The sequence below is a fragment of the Felis catus genome, chromosome C1 (assembly GCF_018350175.1).
Source record: "Felis catus isolate Fca126 chromosome C1, F.catus_Fca126_mat1.0, whole genome shotgun sequence".
Classification (NCBI taxonomy): Eukaryota; Metazoa; Chordata; class Mammalia; order Carnivora; family Felidae; genus Felis; species Felis catus.
The window spans coordinates 57,082,855-57,094,675 of NC_058375.1; the positions used below are offsets into that span (position 1 = coordinate 57,082,855).

An 11,821-nucleotide genomic window follows, 5' to 3' on the forward strand; every position below is an offset into this window, starting at 1 on the left:
ATGGTTCCTGGTAACACAATCCTGCAACACATGTGTTATTTTCCTTTTCTTGTACATATTACACTTGAATGTTAGTTTGAGTACCATGATCAGGGTACACTGTCAGAGGGTTTGGCAAAGCCAGGTTTCAAGCCAAGTTCTATTTGACTTTCACATCCCCTTGCATTTTTCACTGTACCTGACTACCCAGAGGTCTAAAGTGGTCTGGTGATGCCTCCCAAATCTTGACTAGGAGCTGACTTGTTAATAATTTGTAGATCCCAGGATCTTTATTGGCAAGGAAGTTGATAGTAAAATCTAAAGAAAACAAATACCTAAGATGATTGATGGAATCCTATAAGAATCAGAAAACACCGAAGATCAAATAATTTTATATATCTATGTAAAAATATTTAATATAACTATAACTGTAACAACTATAACTATATCTATATATATATTCCATTAATTCAGTAAACATTTTTAGTACTAGAGTGTCTTGGTCACACCCTGTCACTTAATTTTAAGTCTTAAAGAAATTATTCCCTTCTAAGTCCCATCTAAATTTTGAAGATGGTAATTCAGAAAGTTCAGACATGTATTATAAAACATTTAAAAAGCAATAAAATAGTTTGCTGGAGCGAAACCTTTTCAAAAACATTTGGCAAAAGTGATGAGATTAGAAGACCATCTTCTCTCTAGCATGTGGAACAAGAAAAAAAATCATAGTTTCACATTATGTATGATTGCTGTTTTCTTATTGAAGGAGATGTACAGGGTAGGACTGGTATTTGTTGATCCCCTTAGGAGCCTAGGATTTTGTTATGCATATTCATACATGATCTCATTCAATGTGTACATTCTACAGATGAGAAATCAAAGGGGAAAACAGATATTCTCAGGTGAATAATTGGCAGCTTTTTGAAAGTAACTCATTGGATTTTCATCCTAATCTGTACTGGTCTACATCACTAATCTCTTGTACTCCCCACATGTAGAAATATGCTACTGTTTGCACTTTTTGTCTTATCTAAAAACTGAGCTCAAGTATCACTTCTTCTAGGAAGCCTTCTAAGACTAGTCTAGCCCACATGGATTTATCTTTTTCTCTCTTCAGAATTCCTATAGGGCTAGTTTTCAGAATTACAAATGTAGTTCACCTCACATTGCCTTAACTTTCTCACAAATTTAGTTCATTTCACATTGCCTTAAGTTTTTCTCTGTTTCATTAGAGTATGTCTCACCTCTCTGTCTAAGCTGGAATTTTCTGAGCTCTTTGAGAAGCAGTTCTACCTAGTGTTCCTTTATTACTCCCTATTGAAGCTAAAAGCAGCTACTCCCAAACATACTCCTCCAATGTTTTTGAACACAGATGAGTCATGTTCCCAGAGTACCCAAGAAGAACTGGACATTGTCATTGGATAACCATGTGTCTTTGGGACAGTCTCCTAATTTTCTTTCTGGGTTTCTAGTGCTCACTTCTAAAAGCAGGTTGCTTAATTAATCCAACTTCATGGCAAAACTTCTCAATTTTATGAGTTGCAAGAGATGCCTGTCAAAAATTTCATATTCTTGTTGCCTTAACCCTATTTTTATGACCTACCAGGACAAAAAGGGGAGCTAGAAATCTGAGTTTTTAGCCATTTCCCTGGGTGGTCCTATGCAAGTGATTTGGGGACCACACTTCAGTGTTCACTGCTGAAAAGAAATGGTTACTAAAGTGGACAAGATTGGAATAACCTAGGATGCATGAAAATAACATAGATTTCCAACTCTCACCCCAGACTGATGGAATAAGAATCTTTGGAATAGACCGGAGATGGGACTTGAATCTGTATTTCTAAAAATTTCTGCAGGTGATTTTGAAATAACCATCTTTTGATTATTTTTTTCCTGCTACAAAAGTCTTATTATTTCATTTGATCCTAAAGTTTGGGAAAAGGCTACAAGGTGGTTAAAAACCTGCCTAGTGGCTGCAGAGAGAGGCTCAAGCAGAAGCTCTGACACCAGGGGAATGCAGAGGGACCCCTCAAAGGCTGCTGAGCTCCAGAGGCTTCTAGACGTGCTTGGAGGTGAGCCTTTCAAAGAGATACTTACCCAGCCCAGCCTGGGAATTGGCCAGCCTGTGGAAGTTAGTCAGGTAGATAAGTTTCACCTGCTCTCTAGGAGCTAGGGGAAATGACTGGGAAATGGCTCTCTAGGAAGTCACAGAGATAGGAGTCTGTGCAGATCCAGAAAGGCCTGGTTCAGGTTCTTCTCCAAGGCCGTGGCAGCTTCCATGGCATCCATAGTTTTATCCCGCTCATCTGGGTGCAACTTCTGCATGCTCTGAGGAGAGTGTGTCTTCAAGACACTCTGGGCACCCTCCACAGTCAATCCTCATAATCAAAATAGAAGCCCAGTGAGAAGTAATTGTAGGAGGCCCATGGATGCATGCTGAATAGGCAGTTCACAGCGGCCTCCACACTGATGAAATAATTCTGACAAATTTAGGAGCTCATAGTTTGTTAGAAATGAGAAGCTAATAACAACAACCAAAATATGGTTTTAGCTGGGCCTCAAGGTTGCAACTGAATAGGAATTTGGAGGGTGGTCAGAGGCTGGAAGAAGGGGAGTCCCCAGGTGTGTTTGCTCTAAATAGTGTTGATTTAAGAGACAGATTCATGGGATCCCCAGGCATACTCTGAAATAACTAGTCTTATTGCCAACCTTCAGGAAGTTCTTTTAACTGTTTTCCCATCCTGCTTCATTAGCATCAGATTCTTGGTTCTACATCTGCAATTTTGACACCTTCTGCCAGGCCTCTGACTATATCCCATCACACTCTCTCTCTCTCTCTCTCTCTCTCTCTCTCTCTCTCTCTCTCTCTCTCTCTCTCAGGGTTGAGAAAATGCCTAAGGCTATACTGCCATTTTGGAAAAAAAAAATTTCCCTTAGGAGACAAGCACATTTCAAGTACCATCCTGAGCTAAATTCTTGATTTCAGCAATAAATCTCTTTAAAAATTATGAAGAAAAATGGCTTAGTGAAACTACTGAAAATTTCATAAAATTTATCCTACGTGACTAAGCTGTTGCAGCCTTTTGTATCCAGTTTAACCCACATGGAAGATGTTAAATCACCATATTAAAAACACAATTCAGCAGTTAAATAGCATGGCAGTTACCATGGAAATGTGCCAAACACAGGTGGGTTGACAGTGTGTGTTAGGGGGGTATTATGGAGGGGGATAGATTATAGGTTACTTGAGAACTGCTCTGTCCCATTTTTGTATTTAAATTATTCATACAGTCAACCAACTTAAAGAGAGGCAGCTGGGCTTTTCAAAGTGTGGTCTTCTATCACTCTACCTGGTCAGACAGTTGGCAGGAGTTAATTATTTAATTGCTATAAATGCAACCAACTGTACCCTTTTGGTAGAAACATGGTTATTTCTTCCTTCAATTAGAATTCCTGATTTTTCATACATAGTTTTTTTGGATGTAATAACAACCACAATACCAACTACAATTTGTAGTTGTAAAATCCAAATACATTCCATTCCTGCAAGTCCCTAGGTGAATGGAACACTGCCTACCTCTTTGATGTCACCTTGTACTAACAGTTCCCTGTTTACCCTGTTCTAGCCACACTGGATTGCCTGTTCCTCAGATATTCCAACTTTTTTTTTTCACATGAAGGATTGTTATAGGCTGAATTATATTCCTCTCACTATTCATGTATTGAAGCCCTAATCCCCCAGTGCCTGAGTATGTGATTGCATTTGGAGATAGGGTCTTTAATGAGGTAATTAAGTTAAAATGAGGCCATTAGGGTGGACCTTAACCCAATATGACTGGTGTCCTTATAAGAAGAGGATACTAGAACACAGACACAGAAGGAAGACTATATGAAGACACAGGGAGTCAATCCTATCTGTAAGCCAAGGAGAGAGGTCTCAGAAGAAACAAAACTTGCCAACACCTTGATCTTGGACTTCTGGCTGCCAGAATTGTAAGAAAATTAGTTTTTTGTTGTTTAAGCCACCTGATCCCTGGTCCTTTGTTATGGAAGCCCTAGCAACTAATACATGGATGTTTATACTTCCCTCTTTGTGCATGAAATGGACTTCTCCCAGATCTTCCAAGGGCTAAATATTTCTTTGACATTCAAATCTCATCTCAAAGATCACCTCCTCAGAGACACCATGACTATCCTAAATTTTGCCCTGCCCCAATAACTAACTGAAGTGAAAACTGGAGAGGAGGATGGGACTAAATTTTCAATCAAGATTGTGTTAGTTCAAATAACACAGTCCTAAGCCGATTAACCCATGCCATTGCCCTAGTTACAGGAATTTGTTCATTGGCAGGGTGCACAGCATAGGATTTTTGTTCAATGATTATGGGAAGTGACTGCCAGGGAAGCCTATCTGGTACTCCTGGCAGCCATTTTGTGAACAATAAGAACTGCCTGAAGATGAGGCAGACATACAAAGGAAAGCTGACAGGCAGAGAGAAGACTGATAGACAAAGCCAGGTCCTTGAATAACCATGCTTAATTCTTACTCTATCATCAGGCTTTAAGTTACCAATAAAGCTCCTTTATTATCTAAGCCAATTTTATTTGAGTTTCCTGTTTCTTGCAATGGAAAGCATACTAAAGGATGCACTTACTATCCCATTATTATATTTTAGCTTCTCTGCTCTCTCTCTGTCTCTCTGTCTCTGTCTCTCTCTCTCTCTCTCTCTCTCTCTCTATATATATATATATATATATTGCATATATAACCCATATATGTATATATATAGTGGAATTTGTCCTATACACTTATTATTCTGATACAATCAGGCTCTGTGAAAGCAGATACCCTGTCTCGTTCTCTTTATTTGCAACATGTAGAACAACCTGTCACATATCTGATACACACAAAATATTTATGTGATAAATAGTATCATATTAAGTATGTCAGATACTATTGCCAAGTGCTTTATATGTATTATGAGTTTCCTTCCCCACCCACTAGAATGTGAGCTTTATGAAAATGGAGACTTGTTTTATTCATTGTTGTATGGACCTAAAACAATATAGAGGACTCAGTGAATACTTGCCTTGGAATGAATGAATTGTAATACCATTCTTATTCTTATTTCACAGATGAGTAGGGAGCTTAATATAAAAGGGAGAAAAAAGCCTAGTCTTTTGGACTCCAGGCCCATAATACTGTAATGCCTCATGATGAGATAGAATACAGATTAAAACAACTATAGGGGCGCCTGGGTGGCTCAGTCGGTTGGGCGGCCGATTTCGGCTCAGGTCACATCTCGTGGTCCGTGAATTCGAGCCCCGCATCGGGCTCTGGGCTGATGGCTCAGAGCCTGGAGCCTGCTTCCAATTCTGTGTCTCCCTCTCTCTCTGCCCCTCCCCCGTTCATGCTCTGTCTCTCTCTGTCTCAAAAATAAATAAAACGTTAAAAAAAAATAAAAAAAAACAACTATAAAAGTGAGTATTAATATTGTCAAAGAAGACTTTCTACCCAAACACAGTTAGATTCATTACTCATACTAGTTTAGTCAACTTCTAGTGGCACATTTGTAAGTCTGCATCATAATTACTCATGGAGATTATTAAAAATAATAATAATGTCTGGTTTTGATTTGTATTTCCCTGATGATGAGTGATGTTGATACGACCTCACACCTGTAAGAATGGCTAAAATTAACAACTCAGGAAACAACAGATGTTGGCGAGGACGTAGAAAAAGGGGAACACTTTTGCACTGTTGGTAGAATGCAAACTGGTGCAGCCACTCTGGAGAACAGTATGGAGGTTCCTCAAAAAATTAAAAATAGAGCTACCCTACAACCCAAAAATTATACTACTAGGTATTTATCCAAAGGGTACAAAATGCTGATTTGAAGGGCCGTATGCACCCCAATGTTTATAGCAGCATTATCAACAATAGCCAAATTATGGAAAGAGCCCAAATGTCCATTGACTAATGAATGGATAAAGAAGATGGGGTGTATGATATATATATAGTAGAATATTACTTGGTGATCAGAAGGAATGAAATCTTGCCATTTGCAACAACAGAGTTGGGAACTAGAATGTATTATGAGAAGCGAAATAAGTCAGAGAAAGACAAATACCATATGATTTCACTCATATGTGGAGTTTAAGAAACACAACACATGAACATAGGAGAAGAGAAGGAAAAATAAGATACAAACAGGGAGGCAAACCATAAGAGACTCTTAAAACCAGAGAACAAAATGAGCGTTTCTGGAGGGTAGGTAGTTGGGGGGGATGTGCTAAATGGGTGATGGGTACTGAGGAGGGCACTTGTTGGGATGAACACTAGGTGTTATATGTAAGTGATGAATCACTAAATTCTACTCCTGAAACCAATATTACACTATATGTTAATTAACTTTGATTTAAATAAAATTTTAAAAAATCAATAAATTAGATGTAACAGTGGGAAAGTAAATATCTGCAGGGATTAAATTTATTTGAACATCAAGGACTAAAAAATAAAGTGCTGAAAATACCACAAGTCTTTAATTCCTTGGTAAAATTTTTTGTCAATATTTTAGTTTGTCCAAAGAAATATGGAGCCCAGGTAAAGGTAGTTTTAAAAGCATAATAGGTTATTCTAATGCACAAGTGTTGAGAATCACTGTTGAATTATAAAATGGCTTATTCTGCTAGTGAGACAATTGTGCTATCTGAAAAGTGCTAGAGAGGCCAAGGAAGAAGCTTCCTCAGTCACTTTGCATCAGCAATGGCTAATCCATTCAGTAATAGCAATACCACTGCTATTACAATTCCAAATAATGATAATGAAATCTAATCTCTCTGAACCAGGCACCATACTAAGTTATACATATTCTCCTGTTTAATTTTCTAAGCAGTCTGTGGTGGTGATATCAAAATGATCTTTTGCATTTTTCAGATGAGGAAACAGAGGATCAGCCAGACTAACATTTTTGCCCTGGGTCCCACACTAAATGTGTGAAGCAGATTGTCTTCTTGTTCTAACTCTCATCTTAACCTCTATGTAGTATTCCTTCTTGGAGATCTTCAATTAATGCTTTTGGAAGGCAACAATTGACAATAAGGCAAGAAGAAAGGTAGAAAGATGCAAGAAGAAGAAAGGATGAAGGGAAGGAACAAGGAATGAGGGAGAAGGAAAAGGAGAAGGAGATGAGGGAATACTGATGCTATGAAAGTAGAAAAACAAGTAAACTCTGAACTCAGACCTGCCTTTTCCTCAAAGGATACAGTGATGTATCTTAGGTCTCTATTATCTTTGGGTTTCCTGGCTTCTAGAACTTGCTGGAACACCACCACTTCCTCTCTCCCTAAGGAGGAATGCCAATATGGAAGGGTCAAGTTCAAATACATTATTAGGGAATGGTGGTTGGGGAATATTTGGTGTGCTGAGCAAAGAGACTAAAACTCAATTTTCTGTGGGGAAATTCTTTTTTTTGGGGGGGGTCTCTTATCAGTTTTTCTCTTGCCTTCTCTGAGTTTAACATGGGGAAATGATGAAATATTACCTTCCTGCAATACACCTAATAGAAAAAAAGTGGCTGAGCTGGCACTAAACCATTATGGTCAAGTTTGGGGAAAAGGAGGAGGATTTGGCCAGCTGCCCTAGGTTTTAGGGAGAAAATTTCTGTTTTTGGATTTATCTTTCACTGTCTGTTCTCACCACTGAAGTAGTAATATTTAGAGGACCAAGATTAGAGTGTTGGCCTGGAGTAAAGTGCCAACGAGGCCATAATCTTGCTTTTGATCTGGGCCTCCTAGATCTGCCCACTGTAAGCCGAACTTGTCCCCATTCTTGTACCTGTTACAGCTCAACAATGCAGGAGTTCCCATTTGGGGTCAGGGACCAGTGTCCCACAGGATAGTAAAATGTGCACATGTGCTTGGAATATCCCTTCTACATACCTGATTTTAGAATCTACATTAGCAACATACAGCTAGTCACAAAATTCACAAATCTTGGGCCCTCCTCAAATATCACAGAGTCCCCTCCCACCTCAAGCTAACAGTAAGGAGAGTTCTACCTAATCTTGTGAGTACCTAGCACCAATGACTCCCAAAGTTTCTTGGGGCTCAGAAACACTTGGGAGACAGCAGCTTTCTATGCAGAACTTTACCTGCTTCAATCAGGAAAGCTTTCCTAAGCCCCAAGTCTTTCACTCTGTGAAAAAATGATGCTAATGTTTAACCTTAATGAGAAACCAGAGCAAGAAAGAATTATGTATGAAAGCATAGCCTTCAGAATCAGACATACCTAGATTTTATTCATGGTAAGTTATTTAACATTAGGTGCAGATAAGAGTTACCTAACATCTGCAAATCTCATTTCCTTATCTCTGTTGGTCTTCACAATAATCTCATAGGGATTTGATGATTAAATGCCAACAGTCCATATACTAAGATGCAGTTATTCATTAGAAGTTTTTGTGAAGTCAGACACCAACCCAAGAATTAGGTCTGAGGGTTTTGATTTTAAGTCGCACTCCCCCCATCAAATCCTGTAACTTTGGCCTCAAAGGGCTCAACGTGTTGTATGTTGAGTTCTCCAGGAAGTAGACTCTGAGATGTAGGTTAGTGTATAATATGTTTGGATGGGAGAATCCTTGGGCCCAATCCCTGAGAAGGGGAAGCAAGGAAAGAGGATTGAGCAAAGGGAGGGGTCAAGCTGCAAAGCAGACTGAGAAGCTTCAGCTGACACCACAAGAAGCTCTAGACTAGAGTGGTGGTCAGAACTGTCCTGCACTGGGCAAAAATGACTAGGTTTTTATATCTGTCTCAACGATCATTGGATGCGGCTGTCCCTGGGAGTACTTGACCTTGGGCAAGGTGTCTTTCTGCATCCAAGGCAATCTTTGAAGGGACTGGCAGCTGGAGTGTGTCTGCTGGGAGCACTCTCCACAGCTTAGCAACAAGTGCTCTTTGAAGAGGGATTTGGGTGGACCATCCTCATGCTCATCATACCATATCCCTACCATACTGACACATAATGATAGCTATCTCTTGGTTTCCTGTGTGCCAAGCAATGCTCTGCATATATCCATCTCCTCCCTCCGTTCTGTCTCTCCCTATCATCTAAACTGAGGGAAAAATTAATTGAGTGAATTACTCAAGATCAACCACCTGGTAAGTAATAGAGTATCTTTTGAAATAAAATAGACTAGCTACAGTGCTCACACTAACACTCTTAAACACTGCTGTAATCTATCTATCAGTGACCTGAGTCTCCAAAGAGATCTGCTTGTCCTGTCAGCCACAGCTGTATATTTCTAGTAGAGTGGTTATCACATGTGGTGTCCAGATAGCAACATCAGCATCTGAAAATTTGGTAGAAATGCAAATACCCTGGCCTCACCTAGATCCAGAATCAGAAACTCTGGGGGTAGGGTCCACAATCTGTGTTTTTAGATGTCCTTTAGAATATTCTCAAGCTTGAGAACCATTGCAGGTACAATACCCCCAAAAAGGACTTACCATCTCTCCTAATAGCTTTTCTGTTCCGTCTTCCTTTCAGCTACCTAAGTGGCATGTCCTTCTGCCATGCAATTTTGTCCTTTCCTGGTCATTGATTTCCAGCTGTGAGTACCTTCCCCTGCTGGTTTTTATATTTGAAATGGAGGGTTCCCCATTGTATGATTTTGCTATCTTCCTCTCTCAGCCTTAAGGGTAGTGCTTGGTTGATTTTATTTTTTATAGTTTGATGTTATCTCAAGGCAACGTTTGTAACTCAAACCAAGTATGTTATTTGTTGGCAAGGCAAAGAACCCATTCAAATCTTAGCCCCATGGCTTACCACCAGGATGCCCTTGACCAAGTTCAAATTCACCTTTATATTTCAATGTTGTTATCTGCAAAAATGAGAGTAAAAATACTTGTTTCACGGGGTTGCTCTGCATATTTATTTAGATCATTTATTTAGATAACTACCTAGGTTCTGACACATAGAATATGTTCCAAAAGGGATTTGTCTAAAACTTATGTGGATGCCCTTTTCCCTTTACCCTCTCAGGTATCTTTGAAAGACCAGCTGGACTAAGAATCAGTAGCCCATAGATAAATGGTATCTTCATGCTATGTAGAGTGTCCTACTCATCCATTCTTCTTACTCTCCCCAAGAAAAGTATTTGTTGAAATATTTCACATTTTTTTTCTAAAAATTTCCTATGAGAGTGCCTGAAATATATAGGTACTCCAGTGGATTGGGTGAATTTCAATCTGTATATTTTTGTTCACAAAAACACACATACACCCTAAGCTGTTGTAACAAATCTTTACATAATCATACTATGAGTCTAATAACAACCCTATAAGATAAATACAGACTCCTTAATTTTAATGATGATAAACTCATTAATAGTGGTTAACTATCTTGTCAGATATCACATACAGTTAATAAGGGGAAAAAACCACAATGTAGCTCAGAATATTATTTTAGTCTTGTTTTCATTATAAATGCCTCCCTCAAAGAATTTTGATTTGAAGTTAAATTAATTCTTTTAACTGAGAAAGATGTTTAGGTGTTGCTGATAGATAAAGGCAGTATCCAGATAATGACTTTCACCATTTCTGATCAGAGCATTATGAAAGTTTTCTCTGTGGATTGCAGTTGAGAATCCTGCAGAGAAAAATTTATGCGATCGACAGGGTCCAAGAAGGCTATAAAGTGGAAGAAGCTGAGAAGTTATTAAAATACCAAGGGATTATTATTTAAACCTAAACTAAGGAACCTATGAATGGAGAGAAGGATGAATTAATGTCTCCTGGAAATGAGTGAGGAGTGAGGCCCAGTAATATCCTGGGAAGAGCTAATTGTGGAATAGTACCCAAATAGGAGCCACAAGTTTTCTAGAGGTTGACATTGAAGACCCAGCCAGACTCCACAGGGGTCTTGATCCACTGAAGTTCTGGCTGAGCTACTATATTCTAGAAGTCAATTCAAATAGGAAAGATTATAGTAGCGGTTATCAACATTGGCTGCACATTATGATCATCTGTGGAGATTTAAAAAAATTCTAATGCCCGAGCCACACCTAGATAAATTAAGTCAGAATCCTTAGGGGTGGGACCCAACCACTAGTATTTTTTGAAGCTCTCCATAGGATGATACTATATAGCTAAGGTAAAAAGCCACTATTCTGGAAGTTAAAATGTTTTCTTCTCTTTCTCTTTTGTTCCTTTGTATAGCTTATCTTCATTCCTCTCTCCCTTCTTCTCATTCTTTTCATTCTTTTAAAAAAATATGCCTGAGGAACATATTATTGCATATTATTCTCATATTATTACATGGGAAGCCATGTGATACATAAATAGGATGTGATTTATGTCCCTGTATTGCTTTCATGCATCATTCTAACAAATGAATGCAAATGCATTTGTTTATTGCCTGATAGTTCTGTAGTTCAGAAGTCTGGTACAGTGTGAATGGGTTCCCTGCTCAGGATATCACAGGACTGAAAATGAAAGTGTTGGACATTCTGATTACTTATCTGGAGGCCCAGGAATACATCCACTTTCAAGCTCATTCAGGTTGTTGGCTGATTTTAGTTCCTTGGGCTTGTAGAACTGATTTCTCAGCTTCCTTGCTTGTTATCAGTTAGGGGCTCTGCTCAGTACTTAGAGGCCTCTCCTATTTCTCTCCTGGTGCCCTCCATCTTCAAGCTGGCACTGGTGCATTGAATCCTTCCCATGCTTTGAATCTATGATTTCACCTGGAGTAAACTTTTAGCTTTAAAACGATTCATATGATTTGGTCAGGACCACTTGGATGATTTCCCTGTCTTAAAGTCAGTTGATTTGGGACCTTAATTAC

General features: G+C 38.9%; 1 pseudogene; it reads right to left on the minus strand.

Moving 5' to 3' along the window:
- Positions 1-2,035: 2,035 nt before the first annotated feature.
- On the minus strand, positions 2,036-2,480 carry LOC109503014 (annotated as a pseudogene).
- Positions 2,481-11,821: the final 9,341 nt, after the last annotated feature.